Consider the following 26,185-nt stretch of genomic DNA (forward strand, 5'->3'; position numbering starts at 1 on the left):
AAAGTTTGTTTTGGACTAGACCGTCCCTTTAAATATGAATATTGCATAAATGTTCTTACATGTTGTAAGCTACTTAACGGCAAAGGGCTCAAATGTACTGATATATATATATACTGTATATATATATGTATATATGTGTACAAAAACGTATTTTAACGTTTACATGTGTATATGTCTTGAAATGCATATATACACATTAAAAAACATATCTATACATATCTATACATATATATATATATATATATATATATATATATATATATATATATATATATATATATATATATATATATATATACACTATATATAACGTCAGAACAGACAAGCACTCCAGAAACCGATCTTGAATTCACCTGGGGTGCAGCAGAAAATTGTACAACAGTAAAGAAGCGAGCACTCACCAGGACTTTTTAATCTAGTTATTCCTTTAGATCAGTGCTTTCCAAACTGTGTGTCGGGACACACTAGTGTGTCGGAAGCAGTGTGTAGGTGTGTCCCTGCTTCAGCACAATTTTTTTTTTATTTTTTTTTTTGGTTTCTGACTTTTCGCCTGCCTGCTACGCATATCACATGGTTGACACGTGATTGATACCTAGGGGGACACAGATCATCTTAACCTATTGGCGCAGCTCAGTGGGAACTGAAACTATTCCCATTGGCTGGCACATTGGCTTCTTACTGCACGTGTAGTCTCCTTAATTGGCTCGTGACTGCACGTGTAGTCAGTGAGTGGGACAGCAGTGTGTTTGCAGCACAGGAAGTAGTCAATCGGACTCACCGAGCTCTGAGGGTGGCAGCTTAAATGCTGAGCTGAAGTCAGTGGGGTTTTTTTTTGCAACTAGCTCCCAGTAGTGCATTGCTGCTCCTGCTCTTGATATATGGATAGGAAGTGGAAGCTTAAAAATGCGAGTGTCTTTATCTAATATTACACCAAATATTCAGAAACTGTGTTCATCCCATCAACCTCATACATCCCATTAAAATAGTAAGTAACTATTGGTGTTATTAAACTTTTTTTTTTAATTCTTGCACAAGCATACTGTTACTTGTAAATACATTTAATTATTATATAATTTATGTATGTGTCTGTATCTCTTAAAACAAGTTAGTTTAACCTCCTGTTTGCTAGTACAACTGAATTACTGTGTCGCGAAATGATGTAGGTCTACAAAGTGTGTCACGACATGAAAAGTTTGGAAAGCTCTGCTTTAGATGTTAACGTTTTCAGGGAGTTTAACCTCTTCCTCAGACATACAAGAAGAAAATAACAATATTTTGTTTTCAAAATATTTTTTATTAGATAGTGTTATCATGAGTGTAACTGCACTTTTCCATGCATTTTTTATATGTTTTGTGACACTTTTTTGTTTTGCTAACAGTTAACCAGAGCTCTGAGGTTGCATTAATCATTCTAGCGTAAATCGCGATTGTGCTCACGCTTTCGCATTTACTTTCAACTTGTAATATGAGTGCTCCTTACAATGTGCACAATCAGCTGCGATAAACCCAATATTGCTCACACTTAACTGTTAGTGGGCCATTCATAATACGGCCCTGGATTAGGATGCTTAAACTCTGCCACACTTTAGGTGATGGAGAGGTTAAGTAGCATTAGTCTTAAGACTGCAGATACTTAATTAGCATTTCAGGCTCGTGGCTAGGGTTCCGAAGCCACACTCTGAGTATAATAAATGGAGCCCAAAGTCTTATAAGTGAAGTAAACTCCCATTCTAAGTTGTGCTACAACTGCCAATTCTTTTCCTCCTAAACAACCCTAGTCATTTGTTTACAATGAAAGCCAATATGTTACACGAACACTTATCTTAAAATGTGATGTAAATTATTCCTATTCACTATGCATTTATAAAATACATTTTTTTAATAATTCTTAATTCTAATCCAATTAAATGTAACAATTTTACTTCTTTGTTTATTAGACAGAAGCAAGTAATTGCTAGGAATGAGATTTGTTTTCTATAAACACCTTACCTTTTAACAAATTTCAACGATCTGACAGCTTCAAGTTCAATTAAGAAATGAATGTCTTGCAAACAGACCGATAATTGGTTAACTTTTATTTCATTAAGTGTCCCAAAGGGACCTTTCATTTTCAACACTCTCTGACCCAGTTGTCCTTGAGAATCAATCTTTTCAATAAGTCATAGAAGCTGAGGCCACAGATTGTTCCAAATAATGCTGAACAAAAAAAAAAGTAAGAGTCCTTGGAAAATTTCCAACCAAACCATTATTCTAGTCTACAACACAGACTTATTTTATAATTCTTAATATATTGTATTCTTTACGTAAAAAAAAATAATGTTTAAGACGTATATTTTTCAGTACAGTAAGGTTTAGTAATATGTATATATTTTGTTTCTTTACTTCTTTAATCACTCAAGATTAACCCCTTAAGTATCACAGCACTTTTCGATTTTCTGACCGTTTGGGACCAGGGCTATTTTTACATTTCTGCGATGTTTGTGTTTAGCTGTAATTTTCCTCTTACTGATTTCCTGTACGCACACATATTTATATACCATTGAAAAAAAAAACACACTTTTTCTAACTTTGACCCCAAAAATCTGTCCTGAGTTTAGAAATACCCTATGTTTACATGCTCTTTGCTGTTTTTGCAAGTTATAGGGCAATAAGTACAAGTAGCACTTTGCTATTTCCAAACCATTTTATTTTTTCAAAATTAGCACTAGTTACATTGTAACACTCATATCTGTCAGGAATCCCTGAATATCCCTTGACATGTATATATTTTGTTTTTAGTAGACAAACCAAAGTATTGATCTAGGCCCATTTCAGTATATTTCATGCCACCATTTCACTGCCAAATGCGATCAAATAAAAAAAAATTGTTCACTTGTTGACAAACTTTAGGTTTCTCAGTGAAATTATTTACAAACAGCTTGTGCAATTATGGCTCAACTTCTCTGGGATCCCCTTTGTTCAGAAATAGCAGACATATATGGCTTTGGCATTGCTTTTTTGGTAATTAGAAGGCCGCTAAATTCTGCTGCGCACCATACGTGTATTATGCCCAGCAGTGAAGGGGTTAATTAGGGAGCTTGTAGGGTTAATTTTAGCTGTAGTGTAGTATAGTAGATAACTCAAAGTATTGATCTAGGCTCATTTTGGTATATTTCATACCACCATTTCACCGCCAAATGCGATCAAATAAAATAAAAGGTTGCTTTTTCACAAACTTTAGGTTTTACACTGAAATTATTTACAAACAGCTTGTGATATTATGGCACACATGGTTATAAATGCTTCTCTGGGATCCCCTTTTTTCAGAAATAGCATATATATCTGGCTTTGACGTTGCTTTTTGGTAATTAGAAGGCCACTAAATGCCGCTGCGCACCACACTTGTATTATGCCCAGCAGTGAAGGAGTTAATTAGGGAACTTGTAGGGAGCTTTCAGGGTTAATTTTTAGCTTTAGTGTAGAGATCAGCCTCCCACCCACACATCCCACCCCCTGATCCCTCCCAAACAGCTCTCTTCCCTCCCCCACCGCACAATTGTCCCCGCCATTTTCAGTACTGGCAGAAAGTCTGCAAGTACTAAAATTAAAGGCTTTTTTAAATTATTTTTTTTAAAGATCTATTCTGCTGTGTAGGATTCCCCCTTAGCCCCCAACCTCCCTAATCCCCCCAAACAGCTCTCTAACCCTCCCCCTCTACCTTATTTTCTGCCATTTTGGGTACTGGCAGCTGCCTCCCACCCCCTCCCCGATCTGTTAGATAGAATGTTGACCCCTCCTCTCTTCCTCCAACCCTTAAAAAATCTGTCTCATAGGGTAGCGTTCCCACCCGCTCCTGCCCCTGTGCACGTGCCTGGCGCCCCCACACGTGATCCTGCCCCCCTCTGACGAGTACCTCCAGCGATGGGCCACACACCTGCCTCCCTGCAATGGCTCCCACCCACTAACGATTGCTGGCCGATGTTGTAAGGGCCACAGAGTGTCTCTCTCTGCATCTGATAGTTACTAAAGGGTATTGCATGATGCCTCAATATTGAGGCATCGTTGCAATACCCTGAAAGCAGCTGGAAGTGATTAGGATCGATTCCACCGCTTAAAACCACCGACGACATACAGGGTACGTTCTTGGACCTTAACTGTAGTTTTTTGTAGGATGTACCCTGTACGTCTTCGGTCGTTATGGGGTTAACGCTGTTGTTTGAATTGGACTTGGCTCCTAGATAAATTAAAAAGATACCCTTATGATATAAATAATTAATTCAAATATTTATCAATAAAGTAACAGCTTATCATCAGTTTATCAGCATTGCATTATTAGTAGAGATGTGCAGTCAAGAAATTTACGTTTAGAAAAAAAATGTTGTTCTGAATATTCAGGAAAATTAGTTTCTTCGAATATTCTGTTGCTGCACTATTCAGTATTTGCTTAGCTTAAAACAAAACAAATATTGAATGTTAGTTAAACATTTACATTTGTTTTCATTAAAATGAATGTAAATGTTTCAAAGCTACAGATAAAAAAAAAACTATCTGTAACTACAATACTTAAATTAAAGCAATCTGGAGTGCTTGGTAAACCAATCCTCTTCTTGCCAGAGCCCTGGCCAAGCTAACAGCTGGCTTAACGCTCTCGTTTAGTGAAGTTCTTTGGAGCTGAGTGCGATAAGCCTCCTGTTAGTTGCCTGGGCTCCAGCAAGAAAAAGATTGGGTTAGCGACTTCTCCACAACATTTTAAGGTAAGTATTAACCCCTTAATAAAATAATTAAAGGAAACAAATGACTACTGATGGTTTTTCATTTTCTTTGTGCATTTATTCAGAGTAGTTTTGTTAAAACAAAAATGAAAATCTGATTTTTGGCACAAACGAATGAACAGCTCTAATTTTTAGCATATTTGTTTTCTTTGGCCCAAATCCTTTCAATCAGGATTCTTGTGTGAATGCAGGCTTGATTCATTTTTACTCTAGTTTTCTTAACAATTTAAATCCAAGAATTGCTGTTGGATTACACATATTATATAACAGGAAAATTTAGTTAAACATATGAAAAACTATATAAAACACACATTTTTGCCCACTTGCCCTGATTGGTCTCAGTCCGCCCCTGCTTAAAATGCAATTTCTTTTAAATACATAGTTAATGCTAAATGTTCTTGTAATTAAACATAAAAAATTGTGGAAGAATATGAAAGATCATTTAATGCTAACATTGTGGAAAATATGCACAGATATGCATATCATTTATGATTGTGGAACATTTTAGAACGTTTTCTCCAACAGAAAATATAACCACATTTATGTATTCATATTTTAATTACTCAAATAAGTAAAGCCAGACAATCTTTTATGTGGTTCAGATAAATGTAACATTATCATAAAATAAAAAATAATAAAAGGAAAAAATGAAACATTAACCACTACAGGACGAACACATCCATCAAGTTTGTATCGTAAAAAAAAAAAGGAAGTACAAGGTCGTCACTTGGATCATTGAGCTTCAAAAACAGTGCTGATTGGCTTCTGGGAGACTGCTTGCATCGCTATGCATGTCCCCCATTGGATCAACTGGCATTTGTATACAGAAGGGAGCAGAATGCAGCAAAAGTTAGAATTTTCCACCCCATCCTAAGGGCGTTAAATCGTAACGTTTAACCGATTATGGAAGTCAATGTTATTCACATTAGCTTCAGTCCTAAAAAGTATTACTTTTAACCCCTTAACAACCAATGACATACAGGTGGCAGTATCCTGGGCTTACAGTAGCATGACTCTGCTATTTCTGCCTGCCTCACAAGTGAGACATTGCAAATATAGCATAACGGAGGTCACTCTAGGTCCCTTTGATCTACAAGAGATCAACTGTTCTAGTGCTACTAGTTAGCAAGCAAAAAACATCCAAAAAGCACAGTTAAAACCTTAAAACTGTGTACTAAAAGCTATCTAATACAAAAAGGTTATTTCAATGTGCCTTAGTATTTTATTGGAAGAAATACTATGGCCTCTAGTTATGAAAGTCTGGCGGACCTGATCCGCCAGTGCGGATCAGGTCCGCCAGACCTCGCTGAATATGGCAAGCAATACGCTCGCTGTATTCATCATTGCACCAGCAGCTCACAAGAGCTGCTGGTGCAACGCCGCCCCCAGCAGACTCGCGGCAAATAGTCCGTCAGCAGGGGGGTGTCAATCAACCCGATCATACACGATCGGGTTGTATTGTTGCGATGTCTGTCCACCTGCTCAGAGCAGGCGGACAGGTTATGGAGCAGCGGTCTTTGTGACCGCTGCTTCATAACTGCTGTTTCTGGCGAGTCTGATGACTCGCCAGAAACACGGGGCATCAAACTCCTTTCGGAGCTTGATACATATGCCCCCATGTCTTAAATTGCTATGCTACTTAGTATTTCATTGGAAGAAATACTATGGGGTCAATTTATTATAGTGCGAGTGGACATGATACAATGTAGCGTAGCATGTCCGCTGCACATCGATAAATGCCAACAGCATACGCTCTCAGCATTTATCTTTGCACCAGCAGTTCTTGTGAACTGCTGGTGCAATACTGCCCCCTGCAGATTCGTGGCCAATCGGCCTCTAGTAGGGGGTGTCAATCAACCCAATCGTATTTGATCGGGTTGATTTCTGTCCGCCGCCTCAGTGCAGGTGGACAGGTTATGCAATTGGAAAACATTTTGGACCAATTAGCAATAAGGAGAACCGTCACTCTAACCCAATCAGAAGATCTAGCTGAAGTTTAAATAAGAACATGAAATAGAGGTGAGAAGTAAGCTTGAAAAAGGCTTTTACTGGTACATAGCGAACATTGTCTTAAAACCCCATCTATTTCTAAACAAAAATCAGAGCTTAAAATAACTATACATCTTGTTATCACATATACAAGTGCACATCAACTAACCACTCAAAGTCCCGGGCACTATCTTTTACAGGATTTCAGATTGCTACAGTCAGGAGCAGTATATACATGCCTATTGACAAACACTACAATTCTTAAGAGTGTATCAACCATATCTTGTGAACATCTCTAAGTGTATTAACCATTGAATAAGTTAGAATTTAAATACACTTTATTGATTGAATACATGGAATTTTAACATAGGGTCACTTAGCCTAAACGGATCCGTTTTAACTATAACTATTGATAGACTTTTTTAGAACAAAGTGTAATTAAATATTTTATAGGTAGTTATCAACAAGAAATTTTAGAGCAGTTTTGATTATGTATTGTATTGTATTTCATATGAAACTTTTATGAACTATTAGTAAAGTTCTTTTTAGATATAAAATCCTGTACATTTTCCTTTTTTATACACACCATATTTATACCTATCTATTTATCCAATTATTTTTACAAATATTTTTTTCCTTTTGTTTATATACAATTATTACCTTTCGTTTTGAATATATATAATCCAATTTTAAAATCTATATATAGTATCATAGCTTTTTAATACATATTATTTTTTCCAATGAAATACTAAGTAGCATAGCAATTTAAGACAAGGCGGTCTATTTAACAAGGGCCGAATGGCTCCTGTTCCCCTTGTTTCCGCGTGAACCTTCAGGCTCGCTGGAAACAGGAGTTATGAAGCAGCAGTCTTAAGACCACTGCTCCTTAACTCATATGCCGCCTCTGATGCGGCATATAGCAATCCGCCCAATCATGTATGATCGGGCTGATTAACACACCCTACTAGCGGCCGATTTGCCGCAAATCTGCAGGGGGCGGCATTGCACCAGCAGTTCACCAGATCTGCTAGTGCAATGATAAATGCAGACAGCGTATGCTGTCGGCATTTATTGATGACCGGTAGACATGGTTCGCTATAGCGTATCATGTCTGTCCGCACAATGATAAATGGACCCCATAGTATTTCTTCTAATGAAATACTAAGGCACATTCAAATAACCTTTTTGTATTAGGTCCCTTTGATCGCATGTCTGTCAGTTATGAGGATCAGGGGTGTCTCCCTTACATTAGAAAATGTATATATCATGCTTTTGCCAGATACCTACATGGGAGGCTATTCAGCAATAGTACAGTAATAGTTGAATATGAATGTAATTGTGTACACAATTACTGTGACAGCCAGTCACAGTGATTGTAAACTGAAAAGGAAGCCTAGATAACAGCATGCTGAAATGTATGCTGATATAATGCTTTATGCCAAAAAAGTCATTCATGGCCATGTGATCACTGTGACAGCCAGTCATAATGATCATGTGCAAAAATGACAAGCCAGTATTTGTTAACAATAACTTGTATTGACCCCTCCTTCTCTACCTGTGGACACATATGAAAATAATAATAAAGCTATATAAAATTGATTTCTAATACATTTTATAGAGTTTATGTTTTTTATCATTTTTATTTTTCAAGTGTTTTTATATTCCCACATTTTGTTTTCTACACCTTGGCAATAAAAGGATTAAACATAAAGGGCCAGATTACAAAATATTGCTACCGTGAAAGCGATATTTGCGCTCAACATAGTAATACCAACACATGCAAATGTGCACTGGTATCACAAGTGAGGTGCAATGCAAACATAACCTTGCTTCAATGGGAGCCTCATTCTCATGCTTTTAGGTATCTGTAACTTAGTAGTTGTCACCACTCAGTGTCACACAAATCGGACTCAGAAGTTCTTTCACTAGAGCCCTGTTATGATCCTAGAACTGAGGGTAGCGCTATGGAGTTATACCAGAGGAGATATACCATAGGTTAAGCTTGAGATTAGTGTATAAGTAAAGTTCAGCAGTTAGACTGTATAGTTAGGCAACACAAGCAGGATTGGCAGGTTAATCGGTGACAGGTTAAATAGTTCAAGCAATTGGTATGCTGGAGACAAAGCAGTATCACTGGTTAATAGCTGGTTAATAGTAAGCAAGCAGTAGCTGGTAATTATGCTGAAAACATAAGTTATGAAAAGAACAGAGAGTTCAAGCAAGCAGAAGTATGTTGTTTATTCTGAGCCGTAGGTTATGACCAGTATAAGTTCATGCAGATAACGAGTAGGTTAAATGCAATAACACAGGGTAACATTCCCTTTATAAGGCAGTTAATGCGGTACCTGTTAATCCTGGTCAGTGAGTATAATATATGAGTGCTAGGAGCAATAATTTGATTTGCTGAAGTCTTCCTAGATGTTTGCTGGGTGGGGAGTGTGAGTGGTATCAGAGACACAGTAGAGTTGAGATGAGCCGAGTCCAGCAGCAGCGCCTCGAGCAGGTGGATGACGTCACCACCCGGTGACTGAGAGCGTCAATCTGTGGGGAAAGACCCAGAGCAGGTTTACCTGCAGAGACAGGAAGCTAGCGAGACTTAGCGCTATAACTCCAGACAGGGGACTTGACAATAGAAGCAGGTATACTTCCAGAGCAAATGTGCATATGCTGTCAAGACAACAGTAAAAAGCTTGAGCTTGAGAATTAAACTATGAGAGGCGCAACCACCTTCATACGAAACAATATTACCAAGCAATGAGTTCAAGGAGGAGGGGCCTTTTATAGCAGATAGGGGATGAAGGAATTGCAGCATTAAAGGACCAGTGTAATCCATTACAGGACTCCCCCATCAAGGTGCCAATCAGCAGATCAGGGTTTGTGTCTCTCCAGATGTCTCCAGTGGAAGAGTTACACAAGAAGGGGAGCTGACAAATTTGAGGCTGGTTCCCAAGAATCCTCATCATGCTCATAACCTTTCCAATGTACTAGATCTTGTAAAGCTTTTCGGTGGTAACGAGAATGGAGAATGGAATCAACTTCATACACAACGTCATCGTGTATGGGTATAACAATGTCAGGTTTCGGTGCAGAGGTTCTGAGAGGGAAATATGGTTTTAGTAGGGAGACATGGAAGGTAGAATGAATATGATAAGAGTCTGGTAACCTGAGGGTGACTGAGTTAGGGTTGATTACGTTGATGATCTGAAATGGTCTGACAAACAATCCACCACGTTTCTTACTAGGTGTGTGTAACTTTAAATGTTTAGTAGAGAGTCACACCTTGTCACTAACTTGGTACTTAGGGGCCGGTCTTCTTCTAAAGTCATAATAATGTTTTTATTTGGCTTGGGCTAAATTTAGGTTGTCCTGAAGCCCATAGCTATGGTGTTAATGGTGTCATTAACCAATGGTAATGAGGTTTCAGTGCATGGGAAGAGATGGAAAATGGGATGGAATCCATAATTAGCGTAGAATGGGGAAACACTAGTAGATGAGTTCACTGAGTTGTTGTAGGCGAACTTGGTGGTAGGAAGAAGGGAAGTCCAGTTATCCTGTTCGAATGAGCAGTGGCACCTGAGATGTTGCTCCAAACGTTGGGGATGATATGCTGTGCTGAGCCTTATCTCTATCTGAAGTATTTTGCACAACACTGTCCAAAACTTGGAGGTGAATTGTGTACCTCGATCCGTGGTGATGGGGTTGGGAGGACAATGCAGCTTAACAATGTGTGTGAGGAAAAGGTTGGCAGTTTCAGAGGATGTGGGTAGAGAATGGCTGGGAATAAAATGTGCCATTTTTATGAATAAGTCCATGACTACATTATGATGTTATAGGTAGAGGAGGCTGGGAGCTCTACTATAAAATCTATGGCAATGTCCTTCTGAGATGGGAAGGGACATCAGCAAGCCATAGGGTTGGTCTCTTCGAGACTTACACTTGGTACAGATAGGACAAGACTTGATCCCTTACAATTTCCGACATGTTTGGCTACCAGTAGTCTCTCTTCAAAAGATGCATAGTTTTGTGGAAACCTGGGTTACCAAAAATGGAAGAATCATGTACTGCATGTAAGATGTCTTATTGTAGAGAAGTGGGAACATAAATTAGGTCGTTGTGATAATATAACCCATCTGATCCCTTCTAGAGTTGTTCTTGATTTAACTGCTGGTCAGTGAGCTGAGAATCCTGAAATAGTGAGGCCATATCTTTGGTTAAATCAATAACTCATTCGTATGGTATAATGGAGGTAGATGAACTACTGTAATGTGGTCTGATCAGTTTTCTAGAGAGAGCATCCACTTTCCCGTTCTTTGTTCCAGGTCTATATGTAATAAGGAAGTTAAACCTGGAAAAAAAGAGAGTCTGACTTGTTGTGATGTTAATGTTTTGTTAGTTTTAAGGTATTCAAGGTTCCTATGGTTGGTATATATTAGAATGGGTAAAGTGGTACCGTCTAACAGGTGACTCCAGTGTTCTAGGCATGCTTTTATAACAGTTCTTTCTCGCTGATACAGTAATTCACTTCTGAGGGACTCATAATGCTGGAGTGATAGGTAATGGGGTGCATAGGTAGTTTCAGGGAATTAATTTGTGAGAGCACTGCACCAATAGCGAAATCGGAAGCATCCACTTCTAGGATGTACTTTAATTTGACATTCAGAAACTGATGTATGGGTGCTGAGGAGAATTTGTTTTTAAGTATGTTGAATGATTGGTTTGCTTGAGGTGTCTTACTGAATTTAGTGTTGTTGCCAGTAAGAGCTGTCAAAGCTTAGCTATGGTAGAGAATTATTTAATGGACTTCCTATAGCAGTTGGCAAACCCAAGAAATCTTTGTACCTCTGAGGTTGGATGGGCCAGGAAGTGATAGCTTACACGTTTTAATTCTCCATTTATATGCCAGAGGGAGAGATGTGATAACCGAGAAAGGTAATGGTATCAGTGTTGAAAAAGCATTCCTCTAATTTAGCATAAAGATGATGGCTATGGAGTCGAGATAGAACTAATATAACTTGTTTTACGTGGGTCTGTAAATTGTCTGAATAAATAATGATATCATCTAGGTATATGACCATACATATATCGAGCAGATCTCAGAAAATGTTATTTATGAGACACTGAAACGTGGTGGGGCATTACAAAGGCCAAACGGCATAACCATGTACTCAAATAGGCCATACCTTGTTCTAAATGCTATGAACCATTCATCTCCTGATCTGATTCTGACAAGGTTATAAGCGCCGCGGAGGTCTAATTTGGAGAAGACACCTGTGGCACCTTGCAACCATTCTATCAACTCCAGTATGAGGGGTAAGGGGTACTTGTTTTTCTTAGTATTTTTAATCAGTTCTCTGTAGTCTATAATGGGTCTGAGGCTTTTGTCTTTATTTCAAACAAAAAATATTCCAACACCAGCTGGAGAGGTGGAAGGCCTAATAAAGCCTTTCTTTAAATTTTCGTCCAGGTATTTTTATTTTTTTTTTATTTTAATTTTTTATTGAGGTTTTGCAATACAAACAACATACAATGAACGCCTTATAAAGTCAGAAATACACATGTCAATATAAAGGAGTCAATAACAGTAGCAAGACAACATATAAAAATAACCATGTATAGGACTAGCAAGGCTACGCAAACCACTGTTTTATAATATTTTTATCTTAATTGGCAGACTAATTGGCAGGCCACTTATGGACCGTTTTAGATGAGTTTATTAAATCATACATGTTAGTCTGAAGGATAGCTACTTTTGGGCTTTATAGTAGTTGGAGGGAAACAGCGGGTAAGCACCGCTTGGAGTATGGAAGGAGGAGGGGGGGGGGGGGAGCGGAGGTTTCTGAGTTGGTTCCAGAGAATGTTATGGAGTCAAGTAACAATAGCCTAAAAATATTATAGCAATTTACCCCCGGATCTTAGGCAATTATTTTATCATATAACTTACGATTTGGGAACCATATTCGCCTAAGATGTTATATTAGTTGGAGAGTTAATAAATGAGGTGACTTATAATATTAGGCAATTTGGTAATCTAGTTGTAGGCACAACCTAAGAACTACTAGCGATCCGGTTATTGGTAAGCATAGTAGGGGTTATAAAATACACTAAAAGGAGTATAGCATAAAGCAATAGGAAATATGGGTACCGAATACATGGATGGGAACCGTGTTATGGATGTACCCTGGCTTACTATATGAAAGCTATGCATAATCTTAAACTCATAGCGATATATAGGTTAAAATGTTGAATAAAAACCTTCCATAGGGGACTGTAGCTGTCTCAACTAAATGAGATGAAACTTTAGAACCTTGTTATACGAACATATAAATTAAATACGTTAATGAGATATACAGAGGATACATATCATAAACATAAGCAACCACTTAGCTATTAAAGAGAGTCATGCTAATTATTAGAAAAACCTACATATAATTAATATGGGGTATAACTAATGGAAAGGCTAAATCCTATATAGGGTTGATATGGCAATATCCTGTAAATAATATATTTACCAATGGATTCATATCCTAAGCTGGAGATAGGCACCATTTCAGTATGCCAATATGTCAAATTGGAGTAATACTATTTAGAAATCTGAAACCATCTCGTTATGTATAGTGCTAGTATAATACTGCTTAATGCTAGGGGCTAGAGTCATATGGCTTTCGTAAGTACCAAGATGTTATAATAAAATTATCTTACAGAAAATATAATTGTGCAGGGTAAGGGTTAATCTTGTGAGTTATAACTCTTAACTTATAAAGAGAGAAGGATAAGGGGCGAACTACAATCATGCACCTGTGTACCTAAGTAGAGCATATCATAAACAGACATATAGTATAAAGGTAGGTATATGCCATAGTTTAAAAAACATAGGCAGCCTTTAACAAACTATGAAAACGCCCGGTGAATAAACATGAGAAATTATTAATTGCTGCATTGAGAAGACAAGTTCATCAAGCTAGCAAGCCTTCATACATCTTAAAAATACTGCTATGTAAAGAGACTTCCAAAGTTATAAAGGAGCTGTAAGTCCTGACATATCTGTAGGACATGACTATGATGGTCCTTTGCATTCTATATTGTTAATATACCATCTACATACAGAAGTGGACCGCCGAGACAGTCCCAGCTATATTTTGCATTGTTAGTCTCTACAATATTCATGAAAACCTGTACATAACTGCTTATTTTATACTAGGTGTGATAAGAGAGTAAAGTAAGAAAGCTTTAACACCTACTATGCCCTCTGTGCATGCTCTTCAACAAATCTTGTCTAAAACCTTTTCTACAGCTAGATAATAATGATACAGATGAATAGGGGCCAACATTTGAAGATGGTAAACAAAATCACCATCAGGTTGAAACTTAAATATAGTCATTTGGTGCGTGTATTTCTAGACAAAGTTCCTCTTTCTAGATACCAAGACTGATTTATAACTCAGTTTATGAGATGAGCTACAAGGGGTCCTTGTTAGAGGGTTTGAATTATAAATATAATTACCAAAAATCTCCCAAAAATAGGGTTTAGTGCAGGAGCTCTTGTAGTATGCATCTGATCAGCTTGGTAGTTGGCTCTGCCCCCCCAGGTATTTTTTTAAGTAATGTAACTCTGGTTGGGAAAGAGGATAAATGTGCCCGTAAGGGATAGTAGAACCAGGAAGAAGATCTATGGGGCAGTAATAGTACCTGTGTGGAGGAAATGTGTTGGCTTCTATCTTATCAAATACATCTTTGAAATCAGAATAACAAAGGGATAGCTGTTGAGAGTTAAGTAATATTGTTTTACTAGGAAAAGAGGACTTAGAGCAATATATTCAGATTGCAAATATATAACAGAATCCTTCCAGGAGATGGAAGGCTGGTGTTTCTGTAACCATTGTAAACCTAAGATGACAGAGAACAAGGTGGAAGGTATTACATCAACGTACAAATGTATATATATATATATATATATATATATATATATATATATATATATATATATATATTATTATTATTATTATCAGGTATTTGTAGAGCGCCAACAGATTCCGCAGTGCTGGTATATATATCCTAAGTCAGTAGTGACAAGGAGAGGAGTGGTATGATGTGTTATGGGGCCTGAAGAAATAAAAGAACAATTTATGACATGGATAGCTAGGGAATTAGTTTTTTTTATTAATGGTATATTGTTGTTATGGGCGAAGAGTTTATCAATGAAATTACCACATGCTCCGGAATCGATAACGGTCTTAGTTGCTGTTCCTTGAAGATCCCACTGCAGGGAGATAGAGAGAATACAATGAGTAGAGATCTTTGCGTGAGTAGTGCATCAATCTATAGATTGTATTGTCTTACCCTTTTGTTGTCTAAGGAGGTTGGGGCACTTTTTTACAACATGGTCTTTACAGGCACAATACATGCATAGGTTATTAGTTCTGCATCTGGCCTTTTCTTATCCAATGGTTCATCAATGGGCTTTGAAGCGACTGTGGTGTTGAGGGTAAATGCAGGTTTCTTGGAAGAGTACTCAGAGGAACCCTTCTCAAGCCTTCTTTCTCTGATGCGGTGGTCAATGTAGATACATAGAGTCATTAGTGAATTTAAGGTTTTGGGTAAATCCGTTCTAGCCAACTCAACCTTAAGAGAGTCTGAAAGGCCGAGCTGGAACTGATTTCTGAGTGCAGGGTCGTTCCAAAGAGTGTCAGGTACCCACCTCTTTGAACTCTGTTATGTAGTCCTCTACATGAAATCTATTTGGTCTTAGAGCTCTAATAGCTGCCTCTGCAGTGTTTTGTTTATTATTGTCTACATATAGTAAAGACAATTCTTTAAAGAGGAAGTCTAGCGAATTTAATATGGGGTCGTGCTTCTCCTTTTAAGTATGAGATGATTGTAAGAAACTTTGAGCGTTCATTGGGATAAGTTCTGGGTTTTAAAGAGAAATATAAGTTGCAGGAATTCCCTGAAGAGAGTTCTATCCCCTGTAAATCGTTCTGGTGGGCAGACCTGTGGTTCAGGGGTTAATTCAGAGGTTGCCGATCTTAGATGGAGATTTTGGTTCACAAAGGCCCTCAATTGTTGGTTTTCCAACTGTATATCCCTTAATCTTTTTATAAGAACATCCATACGTTGTGATAGTGTAGTTATGACTTTTTAACTCTGAGAGATCCATAGCTAATTTAGGCTTGATAATATCTTAGGTATCTGTAACTTAGTAGTTGCGTCACCACCCAGTGACTGAGAGGGTTGATCTGTGGGGACAGACCCAGAGCGGTTTTACCTGCACAGACAGGAAGCCTGCGAGACTTAGTGGTAGGGCTCCAGACAGGGGACAAAAGACAGGGGACATTTCCAGAGGCAAATGTGCATATGCTGTGAAGACGACGGTAAAAAGCTTGAGGCTTGAAAATTAAACTATGAGAGGCACAACCACCTTCATACGAAACAAAATTTCCAAGCAATGAGTTCTAGGAGGAGGGGTCTTTTGTAGCAGGTAGGAGAAAAAAGAATTGTAGCATTAAAGGGCCAGTGTAATCCATGACACATGCCGTGAGACACATCATTATAACTAGCACAGCAAAGGGGGTAAGTCGTGCAGCAATGGGCAGCAAATATAAATATATATGTATATGAATATATACATATATATATTCATTTGTTAATATGTGTATATACAGTTCAAAAGAAAAATATAGAGTATAGAGTATCCTTCAAATTTGTAACTTAGATGAAGGCTTAATCTTGAAACTTATGCTTATAATTAAACTCATGAGAGGAGCCCACATAAAACAAATGCTTATAATGATAAGTATCAGTCCAAGAAATGATAGCTGTATAAAGAGTGGTGTTAATACACAGAGAGACCTCTGGCAAGGGGCATATGAGTATAGCAGTGCAACATTCAGCTTGTTAACAGCATTAAGGTAACATAATTATGCTAGCTGGAAATACCCCTCAGTATACCTCTGAGTATGTCTCTCACCTCTCTGATTGCCGTGCTGGTTCCACGCCTTGCATGCAGGAGTGACTGCGGTATATCTCCTTCAGCTAGTATGCTCCAGGAACCTCCGGTAAGCTTTGTAGCAACTTCTCTACTCTGAGCCGGTTCTCCTCCAGACGCCAAGGGCAGGCGTGTCTCTGGTGCGTGCTACACAGGCCACTCCGCTACAAACTCTGTTGGTGCTACATCGAGCCAGTTCTCCTCCGGACACCAAGGTAGGCATGTCACGGGTATGTGCTATGCCAGCCAATCTGATGCAGCCTCCTTTGGAAGTGTGAAGCGGTAAGGCAAACCTTGGCCATTCAGCCGGCTATCAGCCACATAAATACCCAATAGTGTGGCAGAGAAGTTCCTCAAGTACGGAGAGCACTCAAATGTACTGAGTAGAAAACCCAAACGACGACAGCTCCTGGGCAGGTTTAGTGGGCTCAAAACTCTCATGGATAATAGCAAGGATGGATATATGCTCTATACTGGACAAAAGAGCATAATAAACAAAAGAGCAGAGAAATATCCATTTAAATAAAACATAGCGTTTATTATATACAAATAGGAAAATATAAAAGTCCATAATCCACACTAACGGTAAAAACAGTTGTGTAGATAGTGCTTACGCGTTTCAGCTAAAAAGCCGAAATCATAGCTAATCTAAAGAGTGAAGAACACACTACTTATATCCTTACCTAAACAGCTATTGGTTAAAACCAAAAGTTACACAGCTGAATGATAATTTCTAATTAAGCCTAAAGGGAACAAACCCACAATCTATTCATAATATGTGCAAGTGCAGAGAGGTCTGATATCTGGTTAATTTTATGAGCGTTAATTGCTACCACAAAGTATCAAAATATCTCTAGGTAAATGGATATATATTCCATATTCATAAAATAAGGACAACATAATAAATCTATTTGGAGGCATTTTTCATTAGCTATGCTAGTTTTGTAGAAATGGTTATAAAGAAAACTGCAAAAAAAAGTTTATTTTTCCCCATTTTCAGTTTTACATCCCTGTTTATTGTAAAATAATTTATCTACCCATGTAGAGTATCACAAGAAAGCCTTGTTTGTCAGTTAGAAAACAGTGTATGACAAGTTTGGGTACACTTAAAAAAGAGAGTGTATAATTATGGTTAAACCAATAGAAAACAAAAATGCCAAAATTAGCCTATGTCATTTAAAAATGAAAACTGGGGAAAAAACCTCTGTACTTAAGGGTTAAAACAAATGTGATGCCTTCCATAAAATATGCTTTAGAATTAAATGAATTGCATAAGGCATTTGCAATTGATATAATTTTAACATGCAGCATATGCTTTAAGAATGAACTTTAAGTGATAGAGAAATAATGTAACCTTTACCTTGAAAACTAGTTTTACATTGGCCAACAATGTAAAAGGCAACAATACATTAGTTATATACATTGGATTTAAAATGAACAATTTACTTTTTGTGTGGGTATTAAGATTTAGGGCTAGATTACAAGTGGATTGCTAAGGTTAGCGTTCATGATATAAGAATATCATAGGTGCAATTATTTGCATGCGTCTTACAATTTACAATCATTGGGTTATTAAAAATATTAAAGGGACAATGTACCCAAATTTTTTCTTTCGTGATTCAGATTAAGCATGAAATTTTAAGCAACTTTCTAATTTACTCCTATTATCAAAAGCGTGAAACCCAAAGCGTGTCACGCATATTTTACATTACTATGTTCTTCACATAGATTATTTTTTAATTGTTATAATAATTGTTATAATTAAATATATATATATATATATATATATTTAAATATATATATATATATATATATATATATATATATATATATATATATATATATATATATATATATATATATATATATAAGTACAAATACAAAATTTGGTTTTTTAGCACACCTTACAAAATTTATATACAACATCTGTGAGTGCTGCCAATATGACCCAGTAATTACACAAACAAAGAGGTATTGGCGCACATCAATTTTCAAAAGTACAACATATTTTTTTTTTTGAACTGCTGCAAAAAAAAAAAAAATTGCCTGCAAACAACATCAAGAGACAACTATTCTTTTTAAATAATATTGGGATCTTAGTCACACAATATGGCCATATTCTGCTTAGCCAGTCACCAACTTACAAGGTGCCCCAATTAGACTGGTCCTAACACTACTTTGCCACAGAGGGCTGAATCATTCCTGCTTTTACTCTCCATAATAGAATGAGTCTCATTCTATTATGGAGAGTAAAAGCAGGAATGATTCAGCCCTCTGTGGCAAAGTAGTGTTAGGACCAGTCTAATTGGGGCATCTTGTAAGTTGGTGACTGGCTAAGCAGAATATGGCCATATTGTGTGACTAAGATCCCAATATTATTTAAAAAGAATAGTTGTCTCTTGATGTTGTTTGCAGGCAATTTTTTTTTTTTTGCAGCAGTTCAAAAAAAAATAAAAAAATATGTTGTACTTTTGAAAATTGATGTGCGCCAATACCTCTTTGTTTGTGTATATATATATATATATATATATATATATATATATATATATATATATATATATATATATATATATATATATATATATATATATATATATATATATATATATATATAAAATAATGAGGAGTGCACTCGCCAGGACTTTTCAGAAGTTTTAATTCCAATATGTGAACGTTTTCGGGGGGGTTAGCCCCTTCTTCAGACATACAAAGATACAATATGATCAAACCCACACCAGACACCCTTAAATAGATAGGTCAGCCAATCACTAGCTCTCAAGGTGGGGTGCCAGCCACAGGGCGTGGACACTCCCCTAGCAACTAATGAGGCTGGCCAAGTATACAACTAACAGTGCACAAGAATATACATATATACAGCAGGAAGAGACATAGTATGCATACTGAATATATAAGAGATACAGCAATGTAATACAATATAATACAACATAGCATTCAATAACAGGCACAAAAAAATGTAATAGACAAGTCAAAACCACCAAACCTAAAAATAGACAGACATAAGCACAAAGATACTGTGAGGGCCAATATGTCAATATAAATGTAGCATAACTTAGTCAATGCGACTATCCGTGTAACAATGTGCATGACAGTATATCCATAAGTACTTAATGCAATAATGTATAGCATACAGAGGGTAGCACCACATCTATATAAAAGCCGTGTCCAAATCAACACAAAGTCTGGGCCCCTAACATCTAAGCTGTGCTAATTGCATCAAGAATAAGAGCAAGCGTCTGGAAGAAAACAGCAGCAGTAAAATCAAAAGCATTCAGATTGTAGTGATAATAAAGTCATATAATACCTACTGCACATTGCATACCGATGTATGGGACATAATCATTGTAGTACACATACGCGTAATCCAGTAGTAGCACCCGCAGTAAGGCCAGTAACAAAAGACCGGGAACCCCAGATGTTTGAATAGGAGCGCAAAACCGTCCGGTTGCTATAGCAACCGGTAAACAAATACCCACTCTCAGGTTAAAAAAAATGTAAAAAAAGGCATCTCAGCAATCATAACAAAGACCGGGCTAGATATAAGTGGAGCAGGGTAACAGCTGGATGTATATACCAGCCGCATCAGGGCTAACCCCTTAAGTCAGTATGTCATTAATACAAAATACACTAATAAAAATACAATAGTCCCGGATCCATAGTCCATATAGGGACCGAAATGGCAAGAGATCAAGGGGTGTGCTGTCATTAGGTAATGGGGTGGGAAAATAAAGTGTGTGCCTGTCATTAGCGTGTATTTTTATATAGGGACAAATATACAAGTAATACCATGGGGAGCAGGTTAGTAAGCAGTTGTGGAGCCGCCAGGCATATGTAAGGGAATCAGTGAACAAGGGGAAACATCAAGTCTGGGATGAGAGGGCAGACCCAGAGCTAAGGTACTGAACAGGGTATGGCATCAAAAACCCAAACGAAAAGAAAGAGGATAAAAATAAATAAAGAATAAAAATAATAAATAATAAATAAATAAATAAATAAAAGGAGCAGGTGAAAGATAAATACTATATCATGCCAGTTACCACCATACATATTGTGAAACAATCTAGAAGAAATATTGAACAATTAGTGTCAAGCAATAAAATACTGAAAATAATAAACAATAAACAGCGACATGAGAAGAAACATGAGAAGAAACATTGATGCAACAGTATTATCAGAGATAAGCAAGAGACCAGGGCTCAACAGTCCATAGGTAAAAATTGGTCTGGGCCAAGTAGTCATTGGGCATAATTTATAAACACACCTGCCAGTCCAGATGTGTATTCAGCCCCTTAGGTATGAGTGTCTCCAAGTCATATGTCCAACGGGCCTCCTTTCTGAGCAACAGGGTACCCCTATCACCTCCCCTGCTGAGAGGGGGCACATGATCAATGATAGTATATCTGAGGTCCTTTACTGTGTGATTATTCTGGGCAAAGTGTTGTGCCACCGGTTGCTCAGAAGTCCCATTTTTTTATAGCTATTCTGATAGCTGACCGGTGATTGGCCATTCTAGTGCGCAAGTCATCTGTCGTTTTGCCCACGTAAAAAAGACCACAAATACAATGTAGCAGATAAATTATGTGGGTGGTGGTACAAGTTAGTCTATATTTATGAAAGTACTTTTTCTTTTTGGGCGGATGTGTAAAGTAGTTGCCGGTAGTTAGAGCGCTGCATGTAGTGCAGCCAATGCATCTGAAGACACCTTTTTTTATCCAGATTAAGCCAGGTACCTTTATTGTAACTTTTTACCGGGTCCGTTTTCACCAGAATATCCCTGAGAAATCTTGATCTCCTGAAACCAATCCTGGGTGGGGGCATAGACTGAAATGGTAATGCAGGATCTGTGCTCAAGACATGCCAATTGTCCTGTAAATGTTTGTTGATTCTCTGTTTATCCCCAGTGTATGTGGTTACAAAGGTCATCCTGGGAATATGCTTGTCCTCACCAACAATGTCACTGTTGTCCGAAAGTTGTGATCTATGTTGTTTCAGCAATCTTAGAGGGTAGCCCCTTTGGTAGAATCTATGTTCCATTTCTGCCAACTGCTCATCTTTCTTCAAATCCAGAGTATTATTTCTTAAGACCCGTTGCAATTGAGATTTAGGTAAAGCACTTTTAAGCGCTGGGGGGTGACAGGATGTATAGTATAGAAGAGAGTTCCTGTCAGTCTCTTTTCTGAATAATGTATATATATATATATATATATATATATATATATATATATATATATACATACTGTATATACTGTATATATGATAATGTTAATGTAATATATATATATATATATATATATATATATATATATATATATATATATATATATATACACACAGTATATCTTAATATCTTAGAGGGTAGCCCCTTTGGGAGAATCTATGTTCCATTTCTGCCAACTGCTCATCTTTCTTCAAATCCAGAGTATTATTTCTTAAGACCCGTTGCAATTGAGATTTAGGTAAAGCACTTTTAAGCGCTGGGGGGTGACAGGATGTATAGTATAGAAGAGAGTTCCTGTCAGTCTCTTTTCTGAATAATGTATATATATATATATATATATATATATATATATATATATATACATACTGTATATACTGTATATATGATAATGTTAATGTAATATATATATATATATATATATATATATATATATATATACACACAGTATATCTATATATCTATAGGAATAGATATATAGCTATAGGTATATATATATATATATATATATATATATATATATATATATTTAAAATAAAAATAACATTGTCCTGTAGGTGAAGAACATTGGAATGTGAAATATTAAAAACTCATGTTGGGTTAGCGCACGATTGATACGTTTTTTTTCTTCTGTGCTTTCCGTTAATCTCTATGGGAAGAACAAGTTAGCACGGTTGTGATATCTGAAGTCCTTTAGTTAGAGTGCATTGGGGTTTCGCTTGCACCCCAAAGTTTTACTTTCAACTCGCAATACGTGCGCTAAGCCGTGTGCACAAAAAGATTACTTCTAGCAAAGTTTATGCTTGAGAAGGAATGCTAAATAGCGTGTCACTTTTAATCAGCCTTTAGTCAGTTATTTTTACATCGGATTTCTGATAAAAACATAAAAATCTTATTATTTTTTTTACTCTTTTATCAACTTTTATATATTTTTTAAACTAAATAAGAGAATACTTGGACCTAAGAAGCTACACACATTGTATGGTTATTTATTATTTTTACACCATGTTAAAAGACTAAACTTATTTTGTATTGGAATGTTCTTTGGTTCTTCATGCATATTTCAAAACATCTCTATTTTAAAAGTTCAAGTAGTGATATTATAGTTTTAAACTGCCTGAAGCATCAGTTGAATTTTGATCTCCATCACACAGTAGGACTACTGTATTCCCTCCCCCCTGTAAAATGTGCAGTTGTTCCTGCTTCCAAAAATGCATGCAATATGTTTTAGCTTTACCAGTTCTTTTGTTGTCATGTATCATAAATCAGATAAGTGCCAAAGGGGCTTGCTGTTTTAAACCAATTAAATATCAGAGAACTTTTTTTTTTCCCTCCAACACAAATCCCACAACATATCTAAATGTGCTCAAGTAAAAGTGATCTACTTTAATTGTTCCCTGAGAGCTATGTAGTATCTTGACTTAATATTTTTTTATTAAAAAAAAGAAAATATATATACTAAATCCTACTTGTACTGTATGGGCTATTTTTATCTATACACTTCCACAGCAATAAAAACTTAAAGCATCAATAAAAAATATGTTTGTTTGCTTATATAAAACAAATATATAGAAATGTTTTAATGAAATGAACCCAATGCCAGTGTTTAGAAAATGATATTTAGCAAAATGTTCAAAATAAAAATAATTTGTGCCATTTTCAAGTCATTTACTTATGTTGTACTTGTCTTTATACATTAGTTTACTTTTATTTATTTTGCAGCATGCATCTGCTATTTGCTTTTGCAATTGCTGTTTGCTGTGTTAGGATGTTTTAACAGTGAATGCAACAAAAAATACTTTTTTTTTTAAATTGTTATTCTCTGAACAAATAATATATACATGCCTACATATCAAAGCAAGTCAGACAGACATACATATGAAAATAGCCATTTCAGAACTGCTATTAATTTCAGTCTCCATATGACTTATGGGGCATCTAACTCCTTGTTTGAAAATAGAGAATCTGCCCCTGCAAGGTGAAGGTATGGGGGCCAATTTACTATGCCCCGAATAAGGTCAACTCACCCTGTTTCTGCGTGAGCCTTCAGGCTCACCGGAAAAATGAGTTAAGAAGCAGCGGTCTTAAGACAGCAGCTCCTTAACTGGATCTGCCACCTTTGAGCGGTGTACAGCAATCAACCAAATCAAATTTGCCGTTTGGCAGCAAATCTGCAGGGGGCAGAATTGCACAAGAAGTTTACTAGAACTGCTTGTTCAATGCTGAATGTTGACAGCGTATGCTGTCCGCATTCAGCGATGTCTGGCGGACATGATACAGTACAGCGTATCATGTCCGCCAGACTTTGATAATTCAGCCCAACAGCTTTTAAGCCTAGGGGTTGAAGCACTTATTTTCCTCTCTGTAGAAGCTAAAGGAATGTAAAGTCTATTATTTGAAATAGAGGTTCTTCTCTTTTAAATGAGAGACTTCATGTCTACCTAGGATGCAGGTAATCTATACCACTGGTCACAAGGGAGATTTTAAACTAAAGAGAAATGATTCCACAAAAAAATGCACACAAGGGCATAAGACCACATTTAGAACAGAGGAGGGTTTCCTCTCTTTTATTAAAAAAAATTCTCATAACCTTTTTATTGGTAGGTTAATATCATAAAAATTATAAAAGCCATACAAACATAAATCACTTACGTAGTAAATTTCATGTACTGGGGTATTTGGGTTCCCTAAAAACATACAATATAATTATCAACTACCTCTTTATAAAATGATGGGATATCTTTCATCTGTAGATACAAATTCCATATGATTTTTTGGGGGGGGGCATCAAGTGCCAGATGGACCCAATGGTAAAGTTGTTCTTACTCCTTCCTAACCACCAAAACATAACATAAAGACCATCAAGCATTAAGAGGTATCATGCCATTATAACATATATTTTATATTCTCTGAGAGAATGCAAACTTGGGATATGCTAGAATGATCTATTGGAATAAATAGTTGATTTATCTGTTTCTGGTATTGGTATTACTAATCTGGTTGAGGCAGGGATAAATGCATGTATCCATAGTCAAAATAGGTTAAAGCCACACCTATCTCAAATCATGATATTGTTAAGTTATACACAATATGTCAAATTTTGAAAGGTTAGAGATTCCTAATTACTTTCAGCAAAAAGTGGATGATACTTTAAAATAACAAAAATCAAATCAATGGACAAATTAGAAAAGATTAACAGACACTCACATAGATTACGAGTTTTGAGCGCTATAGGGAAAGTAAAGAACGCAACAAAAACAAGCAGTGTTTTGACGTGCTCATGCACACTTTCCCCACAGATATCAATGGGCTGAGCTGGCAAAAAAAAAGTCTAACACCTGCGATCGCGGAAACAAAAGCTCTGTAACACAGCCCCATTGATGTCTATGGGAAAAAAGAAAATACAGTTTAAACCTAACACCCTAACATAAACCCTGAGTCTAAACACCCCTAATCTGCTGCCCTTGACATCACCAACACCTGCCTACAGTTATTAACCCATAATCTGCCGCTCCCGATATCGCTGCCACCTAAATAAATTATTAACCCCTAATCTGCTGCTCCCAATATCGCCACTATACTAAAGTTATTAACTCCTATTCCGCCGCACCCCAACATTGCTGAAACAATATTAAAGTTATTAACACCTATTCCGGCGCTCCCTAACATCGCCACAACTCAATAAATGTATTAAACCCTAAACCTCTGGCCTCCCACATCACCACCATTAAATAAACATAATAGCCCCTAAACTGCCAGCCCCACACATCGCAACAACTTAAATTAAACTATTAACGCCTAAACCTAACATAACCCTAACACCCCCTAACTTTAACATAATGAATTAGATCTAAATTAAATTTACAATTACCTGTGAAATAAAACCTTACCTGCCTTACACTAAAACCTAGAAGAAGAAAAAATTACCATTACAAAAAACCCACAAAATTATCCAAAAAAAATAAAGATTATTCCTATTCTAATACCCTTTTAAAATAAAAAACCCCAAAATAAAAAATTAAAAAAATAATCTAGAATAAACCAACCAAGGGCCCTTAAAAGGGCCTTTTGGGGGGCATCGCCCTGAATTAAACTGCTCTTTTGCTCCAAAAAAATACAAACACCCACTAACACTTTAAAATCCACCACCCCCCAAACTACCAAGGGCCATTAAAAGGGTCTTTTGGGGGGCCTTAAAAGGGCCTTTTGTAGGGCAATGACCTGAGTTAA

This window comes from Bombina bombina, chromosome 3, assembly GCF_027579735.1.
Source record: "Bombina bombina isolate aBomBom1 chromosome 3, aBomBom1.pri, whole genome shotgun sequence".
NCBI lineage: Eukaryota > Metazoa > Chordata > Amphibia > Anura > Bombinatoridae > Bombina > Bombina bombina.